Raw genomic sequence first — 16,828 nt, forward strand, 5'->3', positions numbered from 1 at the left:
CGCCCGCGCCACTTGCTTGTGGGGGGAACAGCACCTGAGGCTCGGCTCGGCTCGGCGCGGGCCCGGGGCGGGCCATCAGGCTGTTCAGCGTGGATCCGGGGAATGCGTGAGAGGAGAGAAACTCTGAGCCCTCATTCCAAGGGGCGCGCCCGGTTATTTCTCCCACTCCCTCAGTCTGCCCGGGCTCTCCCCCGCGGAGATTGGTACGGCCCGGCGGCCAGTACCTGGGCGGGGAAAACCAAGCACGTGCGGTGCAGGCCGAGGATTTGCAGGTGGTCGAGCCTTTCCTCTGGGCGGGGCTGTACTTTGGCAGCAAAGATGCGAAGGTTCCGCTTTTGGTCGCTGGTGTCGGGATTAATTAGTTTAGGGCTGGGTATCTCAACCACCCAAACTGCTTCTGGCTTTCCATCTCTTTATTAAGAAACCTCACAGAACCCCTATACCCTGCTGAGTGCTGGGGACCCAGCCAGATCAGCCCAGGTTCTGCCCTTGGGATACCCACGTTGGAGGGCAGCAGAGACAGCCTCACACAGTCACTGGTGACAGTGGCCAGGACAAGTGAGAAACCAGGGGGCTATGGAACCATAGAGGAGAGAAGACTCTGCCCTGGGCTGGGGGAGTGGGGGACTAGTGCACTTCCCAGAGAGGTTGGTGCACAGCAGGTTTGGAATCAGACAGACTAGGAGCCCAGTTCTTGCCCTACCTCTCTTGAGCCTCAGTTTCCATTTCTGTAAAATGGGAATAATAATTATTATTTTGTGAGGTACTTTGAGAAGTAAACGAGATAAGGTACAAAAAGAGCCTAGGTAGTGTCTAGCACATAGAAAGCATTCCAGAATTGTTTGCCCATTAATGAGTAGGAATTTTGCAGATGGAGGATGTGAGGGCAAACAGAAAGACAGGCATAAAGTGTTAGAAAAGCCAGCGTGTTTGGGGCCCTGGAGTGGCTGGAGCCCAGGCAACTGTGGAAAATGAGGCTGAAGTGAGAGGCGCGGGTGATTGAACTGAGAGAGGCTTGGAAATGCCACTCTTGAGACATCAGGAGGGGAGCCGGGTCTTGGGAGAGCTTTAGTAGTGAAATGACTGGTCAGGTGGGTTTTAAGAGTCCTTAGCCATAGTATGGGAAATGGACAGGAGAGGCTGTAGGCCAGGAGGGCAGTGGGGAGGCTGTGGGGGGGATCCATGTGAGAGAGGATGAGCCTCAAGGCATGGCAGTGGTAGAGGGAATGGAGGGAAGGCCTGATCTAGAGAAGAGCTTAGGAAACAAGATCCACCAGAATGTGGTGGAGTGACTTGTTGGATGAGAGGCTCAGGGAATGAGTGGGGACAACAAGCACATCAGTGATAAGACAGATTTCTTAGGCATAGCTGGAGCAAGCTAGCTGTGGGGTCCCAGCATAAGAGGAGAGGAAGTCCCTGCCTTTGTGGTCTTTATCATTTTCTCACAGTGGGAGGGGAGAATGACAGAAGTTACAGGCACAGGGCAGCAGGTAATAGATGCCTCTGGTGCAACCTGGAGAGCTTCCATTTGTTCAGCCCTCTCAAGGCCATGGGTAAATCTCTCAACCATGTCACTGGGCCCCAAGGCCCGAATTGGCTAAGAGTAGAAAGAAAAGCATCCCAGGCAGAGCTCCCAGCATGTGAGGCTGTGAGGCTGAGAAGATCTTAGTGTCTTTTAGGCAACTGAGAGTAGGCTAGTGGCATGCCATGTGTGGGGGATGGGGGAGACATGGGGACTGGTATGTGGAAAGGCTGGGAGGTAGAAACAGGTGTGGTTTATTTTTGGGCAAAGAGGAGTGAAGCCAGGAGGATACTGAAGGTGCCAATAAATCCTGGCATCCTCTCCTCAGAGATAGTGCTCTTGGAGGCAAGATACCTGCTGTCCTGGAAGATCCCAGGTCAGTCTGTGGCTTGTTTCTGCTCTGGAAGGGTCTCCTGTGGAGGAGGCCTGGGCTGGAACTCATGGCCCACTCACTCATCTTGGGCAAGTCAGTATCACTATCTTGTCTAGGTTTCAGATTCTGCATTATGAAATGGAGGTGACAGTTTCTGTTTTGCTGACTTCACTTGAGTATTTGAGGATAAAGTGAAATTACAGCATGTAAAAGAGTGTTATCACTGTGCTGTAATGTAAGAGATCGTTGTCTTAAATGGCAAGACTTGGGGTTACCAAGGCCTATTTGAAACATTCAGATCCCAACATTCAGATCTACTTCAGCACATTTTTGCTATGCACCTTCTCTGGGCCCGGCCCTGGTTAGGACACAGAGAGTAATCGAACTTAGCCTCTGGCTTCGAGGAGACCCAGTCAAGAGATGGTGTCCTAAAGCCACTGATCCCAAGACAGCCAGGCTGTGGCACAGGATAACAAGGAAGGCTATGCCAAGTTTGGCCTTTGCCCCTGTGCTGTCACTGTCTGCCTGCCTCTCCACAGGGCCAGGAGTTTCCCAAGGGCAGGAGCCTCATCACTCTATGTCCCAGTGTGGGTCTAGCTCAGCATAGATGCTTAGTCTAAGGTGGATTGCCCCCTGAATAAAGATAGTAGAGTCACAGAGGAAGTGGAGGGAATGGTAAATTGGGAAGGTCAGGAAGTGATATTGCTGCGGACTTGAGATGAGAAGTCTGATTCTGTGAGGCGGGGGGAAAGGGAAAGGTATCAGGCAGAGGGTACAGCATGGGCAAAGGCCTGGAGGTGGGAACTGTGAGCACCCTGGTGTGGCTGGAAGAAAGATACAGGCAGAAGAGTGGTAGGAAATGAGGCTGGAGAAGTTGACAGGGCCCAGATCTGAACGGCTCTGTGGGTCCCGCCAGGAAGCTTGGACTTCATCCTGTGGAGGGATGGACCAAAGGAGGGGTGTGAGCAGAGATGCACCTTGATTGGATTGGTGGGTTAGAAAGCTGGGTTGGTGGTGTGGAGGTGGGTGCTTGGGAAATAGGGCCATAACATCTGGTCCCCAGCTTGGGCCCTTCTCATGTGGGAACATCTGTGAGAGGATGCAGACCTGAGTCCAAGGGCTGACAGTCAGAATTGCTTACTTCTGTGCCACCTCACAGAGCAAGCAGCCCCTGGCATCCCAGCTTCTAGAACACTCCTTCCCCTTGGCCTCCAGTCACCATGCCCATGGGTACTGCTTCAACAGCTTGGTCCAAGTTGGATTTGGAAGGAAAAACAGACCCAAACTTAGAGTAGCCCGGAAAGGCAGCTTCCTGTGTCCTGGGACTGTTTCCCCTGTGTGAGGTGGGGCAAGGGGGGCTCACACCCGTCTGACTTCTCCTGGCCCCCTCCCATGCTTCCTGACATCCCTAGACTCCTATAAGGACCAGCCCTGCTCTTCCTGCAGGTGTGTGAGCAGGACAGCTGTGAGAATGTGTTCTAGGACCTGATTACCTTTCCTTCATCATCTCTCAAGCCATGGGTATATTGGGCAAATCAGAGATTGGTCAAGTCATGCCTCCAAGAAGGGCTTGACCAGGGTGGGCTTTGTGGTCCCACCAAGAAGCTTGGACTTCATCCTGTTAGGGGGTGGACCAAAGGAGAGGTGTGAGCAGAGGGGCATCCACAAGGATGGCTCATCCTCCACCCACTTCAGTCACCAGTGTTGTACTGCCACTGGGGATTCCACACGCAGCTTTGTAGTTTGTGAGAGGCTTGACACATGCACCTCTGAGATACGTTTCAGTGATGGCAGTCTTAGTGCCTCTGTTGCACACATGAGGAGAGTAAGTGACCAGCCTATAAGGTAGACAGGACACTTGCCCTAAGAGAGGCACAGGTAGAAAGACAGAAACAAACATGTACCAAGCTCCCTCTCTGTGCTAGGCCCCAGCTTGTGTGAGCTTGCCCAGTCGTCACGGCCACCACACAAGGGGTGATCACCCCCACCCCTTTGCACATAGGGTGCAGGGAAGTGAAGTGACCTGTCCTGGATCACATAGGGAGTAAGTAGTAAAGCTGGGATTCACACAAAGTCTTCTGGAGCCTCAAACCTGTACGCTTTTCTTGCCTCCCAAGGCTGGATGAGGGAGCATCTGTAACAGCAGAACTACTGGATGAAAGCAAATTCCCATCCATTGCCTCCTTTACACTTCCCCCACAGCCCTGGGAGGTTAGTCCCATTTTGCAGTTGGCAAAATGAAAGCTCAGGAAATCCAACAGCTTGCCAAATAGGGTTGGGATGTAACCAGTTCTCATGCCCTAAGGCTAGGGCCCACTGGGGTTAAACTCCTTTCAGTGCTCAACTCACTTGGAGTGTGGGCAGGCAGGGTTCTGGCAAGCAGAGGCAGCCCGGCATAGCCCTCTAGCCTAGAAACTCACCCGCCTCCTTACTCTCAGGAATTTGCCAGCCAGAGCAGCTGTGTGGCATGGATGCACCCCTCTTGGAAGTCTTTGCCTCCCATTTCCAAGCTCCCTACTGTCCCTTGTCCTGGTGACTTCCCCACATGCTACTTTGTGGTCAGGGGTCTGATGGTATATAGTCTTGGGTGGCACGCTACAGAGTCTGGACTTTATTCTCAGGGCAATGGGAAGCCATAGAGGTTTTTAGCAGGAGTTTTATGCTTTAGAAAGATCATTGTCCAGGCAAGCACATCTTTAACTGTCACCTCCATGGCACCCTTCCTGACTACGTCTGCCTTATATTAGTCAGTGTCCCTGTGGGAAACAGCCCACCCAAATTGGGTAATTTGAGGACAGTTTAATACAAAAGCTGTTTGCAAAGACCTAAGCAGACTATAGAGAAAACTCAAGGGATGGCAGTAGCCCAGGACTAGTCACCTCATAGGGAGTCTGGCCTGAAGGACTAAGAGGAGAACACCGTAGGTACAGTAGGGGCTGAGTGGAGAGGGCTGCCACATGGAAGCTGTGGCCTTTGCTGAAGGGGCACACACAACCCACAGTGACCTGGGTTGTCTCCAACTCAGGTCCTTGTCTTCTGCCAGAACTTTTTTTTTTTTTTTTTGAGACGGAGTCTTGCTCTGTTACCCAGGCTGGAGTACAGTGGCGCGATCTCAGCTCACTGCCACCTCCACCTCCTGGGTTCAAGCGATTCTCCTACCTCAGCCTCCTGAGTAGGTGGGACTATAAGCGCATACCACACCCAGCTAATTTTTGTAATTTTAGTAGAGATGGGTTTTCCCCATGTTGGCCAGGTTGGTCTCGAACTCCTGACTTCAGGTGATCCACCCACCTCGGCCTCCCAAAGTGCTGGGATTACAGGCACCACCACGCCTGGTCTGGCAGAACTTCTAATTGCCCAGAGGGTAAGGCAGCCTACAGATGCCACACAGAATATCCAAGGAGAGTGCGGGTGGAGAAAGGTGGAGAGTGGGGCTGGGCGTAATGGAAGGTGGACAGCGCGTGGCCCTACAATGACCCTCCCCACCTCTGTGCTGGCATCAGACTTCCAGCTTCCCTCTTTCAGAACACATGAAACTCTTAATGTTTATACAGCTGATTCTTCCTGGAGAGGCTCCTTGAGGACCAAGTAGAATTAGAGTCCTCTCTGTGTCCCAGGACCCAACACTGGACCTGGCCTACAGGGGGGACCTGGGTGATATTGGATGGAAGGGAGGGAGGCAGGTGAGAGGAAGGAGAGAGAAAATGATGACACAGCCTGAACTGAAGGGGTGGCAAGGCAAAGGAGAAGCAAGGGTGGTTTTGATAGATGCTGAAGCTTTGGAGTCTCTAGGACTTGATGGCGTAGATGTAGGGCTGAAAGTTAGGAAGTGGGTGATTGAAGATGCCTCCAGGTTTCAACCCAGAACCCAAGAGCATTGACCTGCCAGCTAGCTCTAAGGTCAGGCCTTAGCAGGGCTTGGTAATGGCCTTTGGCCCTATCTTGTGTGACAGGTCTGGATGACAGTAGAGGAATAGGGCGGGGCTGAGACCCTTGGGAGCAGCCCCAGCCTTGTTTTAGAAAGTTCTGTTGCAATGTGTACAGACAGCTCCCCTTGCATCATTCTACCCGCTCGTTTCTTACTCAACTCTCTCAAGGCCTTTTCCCTACAGGAATTGGGGGTGGGGTGGGGGTGGGGGAGGGGATATTACACAGAGAGCTCTCAGTACATTCATTTCTCATCTGCCCTTCTATCTGGCCGACCTTTCCTGAGACCCCCCATCCTTGTGCTGGGTGCTGTGGGTACAGTTCTTGCTCCCCAGAGGCATTCTGGGGGAAGAAACAGACACCTAAAATGACAATTATCATTCAGCAGTAGTTTCTAGCTTTTTAAAAGCAGTGAAACAATTTCTTCCTTCTTTTTTTTTTTTTTTGAGACAGAGTCTTGCTCTGTCTCCCAGGCTGGAGTGCGGTGGCGCAACCTCGGCTCACTACAAGCTCCGCCTCCCGGGTTCACGCCATTCTCCTGCCTCAGCCTCCCAAGTAGCTGGGACTACCACCACGCCTGGCTAATTTTTTTTTTGTATTTTTAGTAGAGACAGGATTTCGCCATGTTAGCCAGGATGGTCTCGATCTCCTGACCTCGTGATCTGCCTGCCTCGGCCTCCCAAAGTGCTGGGATTACAGGCGCGTACCCCCACACTGGGCCGAAACCATTTCTTCAAATACAGCCTTGAGAGCCCAAGAAGTGACAGGGATGACAGGCTGCTGGGGTGGTCCCACAGTTCCTCCGGGTCTGTCTTTGACTTGCCCAGCCCACACACCCTATCTCCAGGGCTCTGTGGAGCACAGTTTCAAACTCCCGCTGCACGGAATAGCAAGTGCTGGGCTGGGGGATGCACTGAAAATGGGCATTCAGGCGGATGTCCCCTGCACACTGTGGAAAGGCACCCTGGTGGGCTGGGACCTGGTCAGACCCATCTTCCTGAGCAAGGGCACTGGACAGGTTTGTTGGTGGATCATTTTTATATGAATACATATGCCTAGACAAGGCACTTCTCCTGGTCCATCCACCCAGACCCTGACTTGCCCCCAGATGAATAAGCCCCCACCTTGCCACATGTTAATGTCACTTGCTGTGTTTGAGCCTCAGTTTCCCTGTACTCCATCCAAATGGGAATAAGTATCTTCCTCCTAGGGTTGTTGTAAAGACTAAAATAACAAATGTAAAGTGCCATATGGGCATGGTGGCTCTTGCCTGTAATCTCAGTACTTTGGGAGGCTGAGGCATGAGGATCAATTGAGCCCAGGAGTTGAAGACCAGCCTGGGCAAGACAGAGAGACCCCATCACTACCAAAAAAAAAAAAATTACCTAGGCATGGTGGCATGTGTCTGTAGTCCCAGTTGAGGCAGGGGGAGGGGAGGATTGCTTGAGTCCAGGAGTTAGAGGCCGCAGTGAGCTATGATCGTGTCACTGCACTGCAGCCTGGACAACAGAGCAACACCCTGTCTCTAAGTGAATGAATGAATGAATGAAAAATGCCCAGGACAGGGCCTGGCATATACTACTTGACAGGGCCTGGCATATACTATTGTTACCAGTAGAAGTATTATGATTGAAAATAAGGATTAGGAGGACAGGTTTGCCTGGAGCTCTGACACCTTCCCCAAAGGGCTTTGAACAAACATAAAAGGAGAGAGAAGAGTAAAATGCCTGAGAAGGCAGTGGAACTGGAGGACACTAGAAATGACAAAAAACCAGGCATCTTAGCATAGGAGGTTACCACAATTCACAAAGGAAAATGCTGTTTGAGCAAGGGTCCTGGAAGGAACAGAGGCTCAGCAATAGTAGCCTTAGTCAGAGGAAACTGGAAATGTCGCATGCTTGACTTAGCACGTCTTTCCTAAGCAAAGGCCCCTGTGGGCAGGCCCTGGGCTGCCCAGTGCAGAGATGAGTAAGACCCAACACTGCTCTCAGGGAACCTGCAATCCAGGGAGGATTGAGCACTTTTGAGCACGGACAACAGTAATACAGGGAGGAAGTTAGAGATGTCAGTAAAAGAGGGTTCTGGGGGAATCAGGAACCCTTTGTGGAGAAGGAGCGGGCAATGAACTGCGTCATATCTATCTAAATAAACCACTGTGCTATACTATGTTTTGGCAGTTTTCAAACATTAGCAGAGGGCTGGTTAAAATATAGTTTTCTGGGTTCCACCCCCAGAGTTTCTGATTCAGTAGGTTCTGGAGTGAGGCTGAGAATGTGCATTTCTGACAAGTTCCCAGGACATGCTGATACTGCTAGTTTGAAGCCCACATTTTGAGAACTGCTGCTGAACTGCTTTGCAGTGAGACTACAGTGGAGCATGGGACTGCTCTGCTGTATTAAATTGCTCCAACTGCATCTCAGAGAACCTGCAGATTACAGAAATCTGTGATCTCTAGGAATTGCTGTTCAGCTGGAGAAGCGTTGGGAGACCGGAGGTGGGTTAGTGCCATCCTGATTTTTCCAAAAGGAGACGCAACAGTTTTCATGAATTACAGCAGGCAGTAACAGGTGTTAAACTTCAGTGAGTATTTGCTGTCTGCCAGTTACTATACATGGGTGGATTTAGTTAAGCCTCACAACAACCCTTTGGAGTAGATACTATATGAGTCCGTTTTTCAGATGGAGAAATTGAGACACAAAGAGTTTTTAAAAATTGCCCAAGGTCAAATAGCTTAGGAAGTAGCAGAGACAGGATTTAAGCTGAGATCGTGTGCCTCCAGAGACCATGCTCTATAATAGCTGCAAAATCCTGGCCTTATTCTGAGGTCAATTGTATAAACTGCATTCTAGAAAGGATGTTCTCTGGCCCTCAAGAGAAAAAACAAACAAACAAACAAAACCCTGAGTTATCAGGAGTTACGATTGAGTCACCGAGGAGGAGTGGTATCCACGTATCAGTTTTCTTTCCAATGGCCTCTCTAGATTCCCAAACTGGCCTAGGACTAGGTCTATGGTATCAGAAGAGTCCTGAGCAGGGAGGTGACCAGCAGGTCAGTGTGGGCCCTGTTAGGGAGGAGGAGCTGCCTCAGGTAGGAGTTCATTCTAGAGTGAGGTTTCCTGGTCACTCCAGGCTCCACCTCAGCCTGGCCTTATGGATTTTTTTTTTTTTAATAAGTGACCTGAACAAGGATGCTGACATGAGGCATACAGGAAACACAAAGAAAAGCGGAAAAGCAAATATTTTGGATGAGATAGCTGGGATTAAAACACCCTGAAAGCCTGTAGAAGAATGTGAATCTGCAGGATGGTGTTGATGAGGAAGAACTGTAAAGTCAGGCTTTGACTGAATGTCTCTGTCTCTTGCTTTGGTAACTTTGGCCTCCCCCAGGCTGCTGGGTATGCTGGGTCATGAAACTGAATAGGGCTGGGTTTTTTTTTTAGGCTGACCCTCTGAGAAAGATTGCTTGTGCTCATGGACGCATATAAAAACATTCACACTGATACCTACACCCCCAGGAACCAGGAAACAGTTCTCTGCCTCTCTCTTCTGCCTTGGGCCATGCCACCTTGCATAGACAGCTATGCTACCCTCTTCACTGGTTCCCTGTCTCCAGATTCCCAGAATGAGCTTTGGAACACAGAAACCAACCCATTGTTTCTTATGGCTCCCCATAGCTCTTAGGATGAGGCCCCAGCTCCTTAACTTGGCATTCAAGGCCTCACATGATCCTATTCCTGCCACTCTCTCCAACCGCCTTCAGTCCTCTCCCACCGCCATGCTCTGATGTGGGTCCAGCTCCCTAGGCCCATCAGGTCACTTGCCGTGCCCCTGAACGTGCTTTTCCACCTCTGGGTCCCTGCCCACACTGTGCTCTTGAACTCAAGCCCTTCCTCAAGCTCCCCCTTTTTCACACCCTGCCCATCTGTCCTGTCTTGATGCATCTTCCTCCAAGAAACCTTCTTTACAATCACACATACATACCCCTTTTTCAAACTTTCACTTAAACTTTAACACTTCTGCTGCTTGCTGCACACAGACAAACAAAAACTTTAACATTGGGGTTTGGGCTGGAAATTTGGGAGTAGAAGGACTCTTCTACTAGAAGCTCACAGCTTGAAGAAGCCACATTTTGGAGAAGCAAACAGTTTGTTTCATATATATATATATATATATATATATGAGATGGAGTCTTGCTCTGTTGCCCAGGCTGGAGTGCAGTGGCGCAATCTCGATTCACTGCACCTCTGCCTCCTGGGTTCAAGTGATTCTCGTGCCTCAGCCTCCCGAGTAACTGGGACACCTGACTATTTTTATTTTTTTAATACAGACGGGGTTTCACCATGTTGGCCAGGCTGGGCTCGAACTCTTGACCTCAAGTTATCTGCCCGCCTCAGCCTCCCAGAATGCTGGGATTAGAGGCGTGAGCCACTTCCAAATAATGTATCTGTCTACATTCCTCCCCCTCCACCTGACTGTAGGCAGGGACAAAGCTGATTCTGAGCAGACCTGGCACAAAGAAGTCATCAGAAAACATTTATGGGCTCCTCAAGGGTAAAGACTGGATCTTATCCATCTTATTGTCCATTCCTACCTCTGCAATCATGTGCACTCTGGGAACTGGGAAAATACATTGTGGCATCCAGTATTAAATCTCATGGTACCTAGAATGACTGTTGTCATTCATTCATCCATTTATTCATTCACTCGTTCATTTAACGCAGTTATTATATACATGCTCTTTGCCTTGCAAAACCTGTGCAGGTATTACAGATACAATGGTGAGAAGAAAACAGACCTAGTCCCTGGCTTCCTGGAGCTTCTGAAGTTCAAGGTCAAACTAAGAGGAGGGAGTAATCTGCATTGGAGTTGGGAAGAGACCAGAGACTGATAGGAACTTAGCCCTAACCTTGTTCTTAACAGTATACATGCATCTTGTTATTTAACCTCTACAGCAATCTTGGAGGTGTGAGATCGCAACATTAAAAAGTAAATGAGTAAACTGAGGCTTAGAGAAGTGGTAGCTAGTTAGAGGAAAGCAGGGACTTGAATCTTGGTTATTTTGATATCAAAGCCCTTACTTGTTCTTATTCTATTTACCTGAGCCTGAATGGAAAAGGGGGTGGAGTGGTGGGGTGATGGGGAGAGAGAGAAAGACAGAGAGAGAGAACCCTGTGTCAGATGGCGTCCAGCGTGGCTTGGACAGAAAGAAAAGCCTAAATGTGGGGGTTTTCCAACACTGCCATTGGGCAATCTCCAGAATTAAGTCCATGGCCACCATTTCTTGTGTACCTGATGTTGAGAAACAGGCTCAGACCTGAGATAAACTTGAGATTTTGAACCTGGTCAGTTACCACAGTGTGGCCTCTGCCAGGCTATCCCCATCCACTTGGGGCTGGAGGCTTGATCCCCACAGCAGTTTAAACACTGTGTGGCCCTTCCCGTCATGGCTGTCCCAAGCCTCACAATTAGACCAAGCACAGATGTGGAAGAAATGACTTGGCCGCTTCTGAGGCCTCCATTAGAACATTTCATAAGATATCAAATACATTCGCATAAAGTTGTTCATAATAGTCACTCGTTATTCTTTTAATATCTGTAGGAACTTTAGTGATATCTTTTTCATTCCTGATATTGGTAATTTGTGTCTTTACTCTTTTTTTTTTGGCCCATCTGACTAGAAATTTATCCATTTTATTTATTTCAATAAAACCCTTTGGTTTCAATGATTTTCTGTATGTATCTGCTTTCAATTTCATTTACTTCTGCTTTTATCTTTATGCCTTCCATTTGCTTTGGCTATATTTTGATATTTTGCCCTTTTTCTTAAGTTTAGATTATCGATTCCAATCCTTTTTTATTATTTTTATTTTTATTATTAATTAATTAATTAATTTTTTTTTGGAGGGAGTCTCGCTCTGTCGCCCATGCTGGATTGCAGTGGCGCAATCTTGGCTCCCTGCAACCTCTGCCTCCCGGGTTCAAGCAGTTGTCCTGCCTCAGCCTCCCAAGTAGCTGGGATTACAGGCATGTGCCACCACACCCAGCTAATTTTTTTGTATTTTTAGTAGAGAAGGGGTTTCGCCCTGTTGGCCAGGCTTGTCTCAAATTCCTGACCTCAGGGGATCCGCCAGCCTCTGCCTCCTCCGAACGTGCTAGGATTACAGGCGTGAGCCACCACGCCTGACCTTTGTTTTCTTTTCAATTCCCAGCACTCTTTATCTCTTTGTGTAAATCTGATTTTCATCTGGTATTATACCTGAAGAATTTCCTTTAACATTTCTGGTTGTGCGAGTCTGCTGGCAATTAATTCTCTTAACCTTTGTCTTAAAAGTCTTTATTTTAACTTCATTTTGGAATGACATTTTCCCCAGGAGTAGAAATCTGAGATGACAGCTTTTTCCCTTTAGTGAAGATGTCACTCCGTTGTGTCCTGCCTTGCAAAAACTCTTGACAAGAATCTGCAGTAAATATTAACTTTGTTCTTTTGTATGTAGTATTTCATTTTTTCTTTGGTTATCTTTAATATTTACTTTTGATTTTGTTGTTTGGTGTTTTTTGTATCTAGGTGGGTATATATTTTGTATTTATCCTGCTTGGGGCTCTCTGGAATTCTTGGATCTGTGATTTATTGTCTTTTATTAAATTTGGAAAATTCTCGGCCATTGTCTCTGTGAACTTTCTCTCTTCTTTCCTTCTAGAACTCCAATTACACACATATTTAGACTGATATTGTTCTGCAGGTCTTAGATACTCTGTTTCCTGCCACGTCCCCCCAACCCATACATACCTTTATGTTTTGCTTTTTTTTAAAAAATTTTTTCTAGAAAACAAAACAAAACAAAAAGCGGGATACATGTGCAGAATATACAGGTGTGTTACATAGGTACATGTGTGCCATGGTGGTTTGCTGCACCTATTGACCTGTCCTCTAACTTCCCTCCCCGTCCTCTAACTTCCTTCCCCTCATCTCCCACTCCCCAACAGGCTCTGGTGTGTGTTGTTCCCCTCTCTGTGTCCAATACACATACTTTTTTATCTCTGTGTTGCTGAGCACATCGAAGAACTACTTGATCTTTGATATGTTGTTTTTTATTTCTAGCACTTCATTTGACTCTTTTTAAAAAGTATAGTTTTCATCTCTCTGCTAAAATTCTCCATCTGTTCATTCAGGTTGTCTGTCTTTTCCATTGGATCCTTTCACTTATTAATCATAGTTATTTTTAAACCTCTGTCTTACACTTCTAACATTTTTTTTTTTTTTGAGACGGAGTTTTGCTCTTGTTGCCCAAGCTGGAGTGAAATGGTGCGATCTTGGCTCACTGCAACCTCCACCTCCTGGGTTCAAGCTATTCTGCCTCAGCCTCCCAAGTGCTGGGATTACATGCATGCACCACCATGCCTGGCTAATTTTGTATTTTTAGTAGTGTCGCGGTTTCACCATGTTGGTCAGGCTGGTCTCGAACTCCTGACCTCAGGTGATCCACCTGCCTCAGCCTCCCAAAGTGCTGGCATTACAGGCCCCAACATCTTATGGTTTCACTCCTCTTTCAGTCTGGTTCTTCTGTATGTTTTATTTCTTGATAATGGATATTTTTGTGTGTGTATCACCTGTTTTTTGTTGGAATTTCAAATATCATGTATATTTCTAAGAGAAAAAGAGACATGTGGTGGTGAGCTAGGTTTGGGTTTTGATGTTACCGTGTTTGCAAATTTTTCTAGTGGTTGACCACTGCTAACTTGTGCTGAGGGGAAAGACTGGGATGTCAGAGGATTCTTCTCTATGTTTGTTTATTTCTTTTTTTTTTTGTAACAACTTTATTGAGATTTAATGCATATATCACACAATTTACCAATTTAAAGTGTACAATTCAATGGATTTCAGTATGTTTACAGAGTTGTGCAAGTGTCACCACAGTCAATTTTAGAACATTTCACCATCTCAAAAAAGCAAAACAAAAACACACCAAAAACTCTGTAGTTGCCAAGGCCTGGAGGCAAGGGAGAATAGGTATGAGGTTTATGGTTGCAGGGATTTAAAAAATTCTGGAACTAGACGGTATTTGTGCAGCACTGTAAATGTAATTAATGCCATTGAATTGTACACTTTGAAATGGTTAAAACTGAATCGTGAAATGTGATCTTTTCTTTCTGATTTCTCTCTTAGCATGTTTTCAAGGTTCATCCTTGTTGTACCCTGTATCAGTACTTCATTACTTTTCACGATCAAATACTAGTCCATTGTAGAGATACTATTGGCAAAAACTTCAATGAGTTTCGCACCAACTTAACCAAAACAAATCTTTTGTTTATCTGTTCATCAGTTGATGGACATATAGGTGGTTTCCTCCTTTTCACTTTTATGACTAATGCTGCTATGAACATGTGTGTACAAATTTTTGTGTGAATATGTTTTCATTTCTCTGGGGATAAACCTAGGGGTGAAATTGCTGAATCCAATGGTAATTTCATGCTTAAATTGTTTTTTTTTTTTTTGAGACGGAGTCTCACTCTGTTGCCCAGGCTGGAGTGCAGTGGCACGATCTCGGCTCACTGCAAGCTCCGCCTCCCGGGTTCGCACCATTCTCCTGCCTCAGCCTCCCAAGTAGCTGGGACTACAAGCATCCACCACCATGCCTGGCTAATTTTTTGTATTTTTAGTAGATATGGGTTTCACTGTGTTAGCCGGGATTGTCTCGATCTCCTGACCTCATGATCAGCCTGCTTCGGCCTCCCAGAGTGCTGGGATTACAGGCATGAGCCGCTGCATCCGGCCACATGCTTAAATTTTTGAAGAACTTCCAGACTGTTTTTCAAATTGCCTGCACCATTTTACATTCCCACCAGTAGTGTTTGAGGGTTTTAATTTCTCGACATCCTCAATGACACTTGTTATTACCTGACTTTTTTATTCTAGCCATTCTAGTGGGTATGAAGTGGTGTCTCACTGTAGTTTTGATTCATATTTCTCTGATGACTTAAAGACGTTGGGCAATTTTTTTTTTTTTTTTTTTTCAGAGACAGGGTCTCACTTTGTCATCCAGGCTGGAGTACAGTGCGACAATCATGGCTCACTGCAGCCTCGACTTCCTGGGCTCAAGTGATCCTCCCACCTTAGCCTCCTGGGTAGCTGGGACTACAGGTATGTGCTACAATCCCTGGGCTAATTTTTCTTCTTTTTTTGTGTGTGTGTAGGGATGGGGGTCTCACTTTGTTGCTCAGGGTGGTCTCAAACTCCTGGCCTCATATGCTACCTCAGTCTCCCAGAGTGCTGGGATTACAGATGTGAGCCACTGTGCCTGGCCAATGTTTAGAATTTTTTTTCATGTGTTTATTGGGCATTTATGTATCTTCTTTGGAGAAGAGTCTATTCAGATCCTTTGTCCATTTTTTAATTAGGTGGTCTTTTTATTTTTGAGTTGCAAGATTTCTTAATGTATTGTAGATACCAGTTCCTTATCAGATATATGCTTTACAAATATTTTATCCCATTTTGTGGGTTATTTTTAACATTTCTCGATCGTGTCCTTTCAAACATACAAGTTTTTAATTTTGATCAATCCTTTCTCAACTCTTCTCCACCCTCAGCCTTCCTGCACACCTGTGGGTATGCAATGGGTTGTTTGCACCCCTGCATTTCCATAGCAGTTTGTACTTTCCTCTGCTAGTGTGGGGGTAGGATTTGGCTAAGCAGAGAGGCATGGGGAGGTGAAGCCCAGATAGCCTTGGTCACACCAGCTCCTTTACTCTGGCTTTGGACATGAGTACCTTCAGGGTGGGGAGAGGGTGTATCTTCCATTGCCGTTTCGTGGTCCCATGGGCCTGATAGGGTCAGGAACATTTTGTTGAATGAATACATGAAAAAAAAATTTCCTCCATTTTTTCAGTCTTACTGAATCCTAAGCCTTCAGAGCTGATGATAAGCCTCAAGCTCCCCCTGCATTCCAGGCCTAGTACAGTGCCAGGTCAGGAAACCACTGGTGACTATTTATTAAAGAGATCATACTACAAAACCCAATTCTTGCACAGATCAACAAAAAAAAAAAAGCAAAGACAAGGGGGTTGGAGAGGGTGGGGAGTTATTGTTTAATGGAGTTTTGCTTTTACAAGATGAAGAGCATTCTGGAAATGGATGGTGGTGATGGTTACCCAACAATGTGAATGTGCTTAACACCATTGAACTGTACACTTAAAAATGGTTACAGTGGTAAATTTTACGTTCCTTATATTTCACCATAATTTCAAAAATTTTAAAGAAATACTACAAAATAAATACATATTGTAACCTGAAGAATCACAATAAAACAAAAACAGCAACATCAGTAACAACAACAAAATCCTTTCTGAATGAATGCTGGCAGGGAAAGTGGGGAAAGGTTATGCCTGCATTATTTCTATCCACTTCACTAAATGGAAAGGAAATAGGATTTGGCTGTGCTATTCAGCAGACCTGAAAGGATAGAACCACACACTCATTCCACCCAGATTAGCTCACATGGGCACCCAGCTGTGTGCCTGGAGCCCCTGGGGAATCTGTTTCTTCTTTCTGAAGCCAGGAAAGGCATTAGAGGCAGGGCAGGTGGGACTGGGAGAATGGAAGCCCTTTAAACTCCCCTTCCACCACAACTTGTCTCCTCTGGGCGATGTCCTTTGACTTTTACAGAGCATAGGAGTTGTGTCAAGTTGGTGAGGCCACAGGACCAAACCAGTTATACAACTCTGGAATGACAAGGGCAAAAATGGCCACCAGCTATCCAAAGCTCGCTATGTGCTGAGGACCTGCAAAGGGCTCTACATGTGGTATCCCATTTAATCCTCAGAACAACCCATGAGGTCAGTCCTGCGATCATCTCCATTGACAAATGAGGAAACTAAGGCACAGATGGGGCTAGTAACTGATTTGTGTATTCGAAGAGATTGCCATGTGCCTAGGAAGTGAATTTGAGGCTGGAATCTCGTCTCTGAAATGCTACGCTTCTCTGTGTTCCACTGCTGTCGTTCCACAGATG

At 47.0% G+C, this 16,828-nt stretch overlaps 1 long non-coding RNA gene across 1 annotated transcript; it reads left to right on the top strand.

The window, feature by feature from the left end:
- Positions 1-48: 48 nt before the first annotated feature.
- On the top strand, positions 49-10,489 carry LOC105511812. The gene is made up of 4 exons (XR_001001771.1): positions 49-203; positions 3,342-4,106; positions 6,431-6,840; positions 10,301-10,489. It is a non-coding gene; the product is annotated as an uncharacterized LOC105511812 (long non-coding RNA).
- Positions 10,490-16,828: the final 6,339 nt, after the last annotated feature.

This window comes from Colobus angolensis, unplaced genomic scaffold, assembly GCF_000951035.1.
Source record: "Colobus angolensis palliatus isolate OR3802 unplaced genomic scaffold, Cang.pa_1.0 Scaffold205, whole genome shotgun sequence".
NCBI lineage: Eukaryota > Metazoa > Chordata > Mammalia > Primates > Cercopithecidae > Colobus > Colobus angolensis.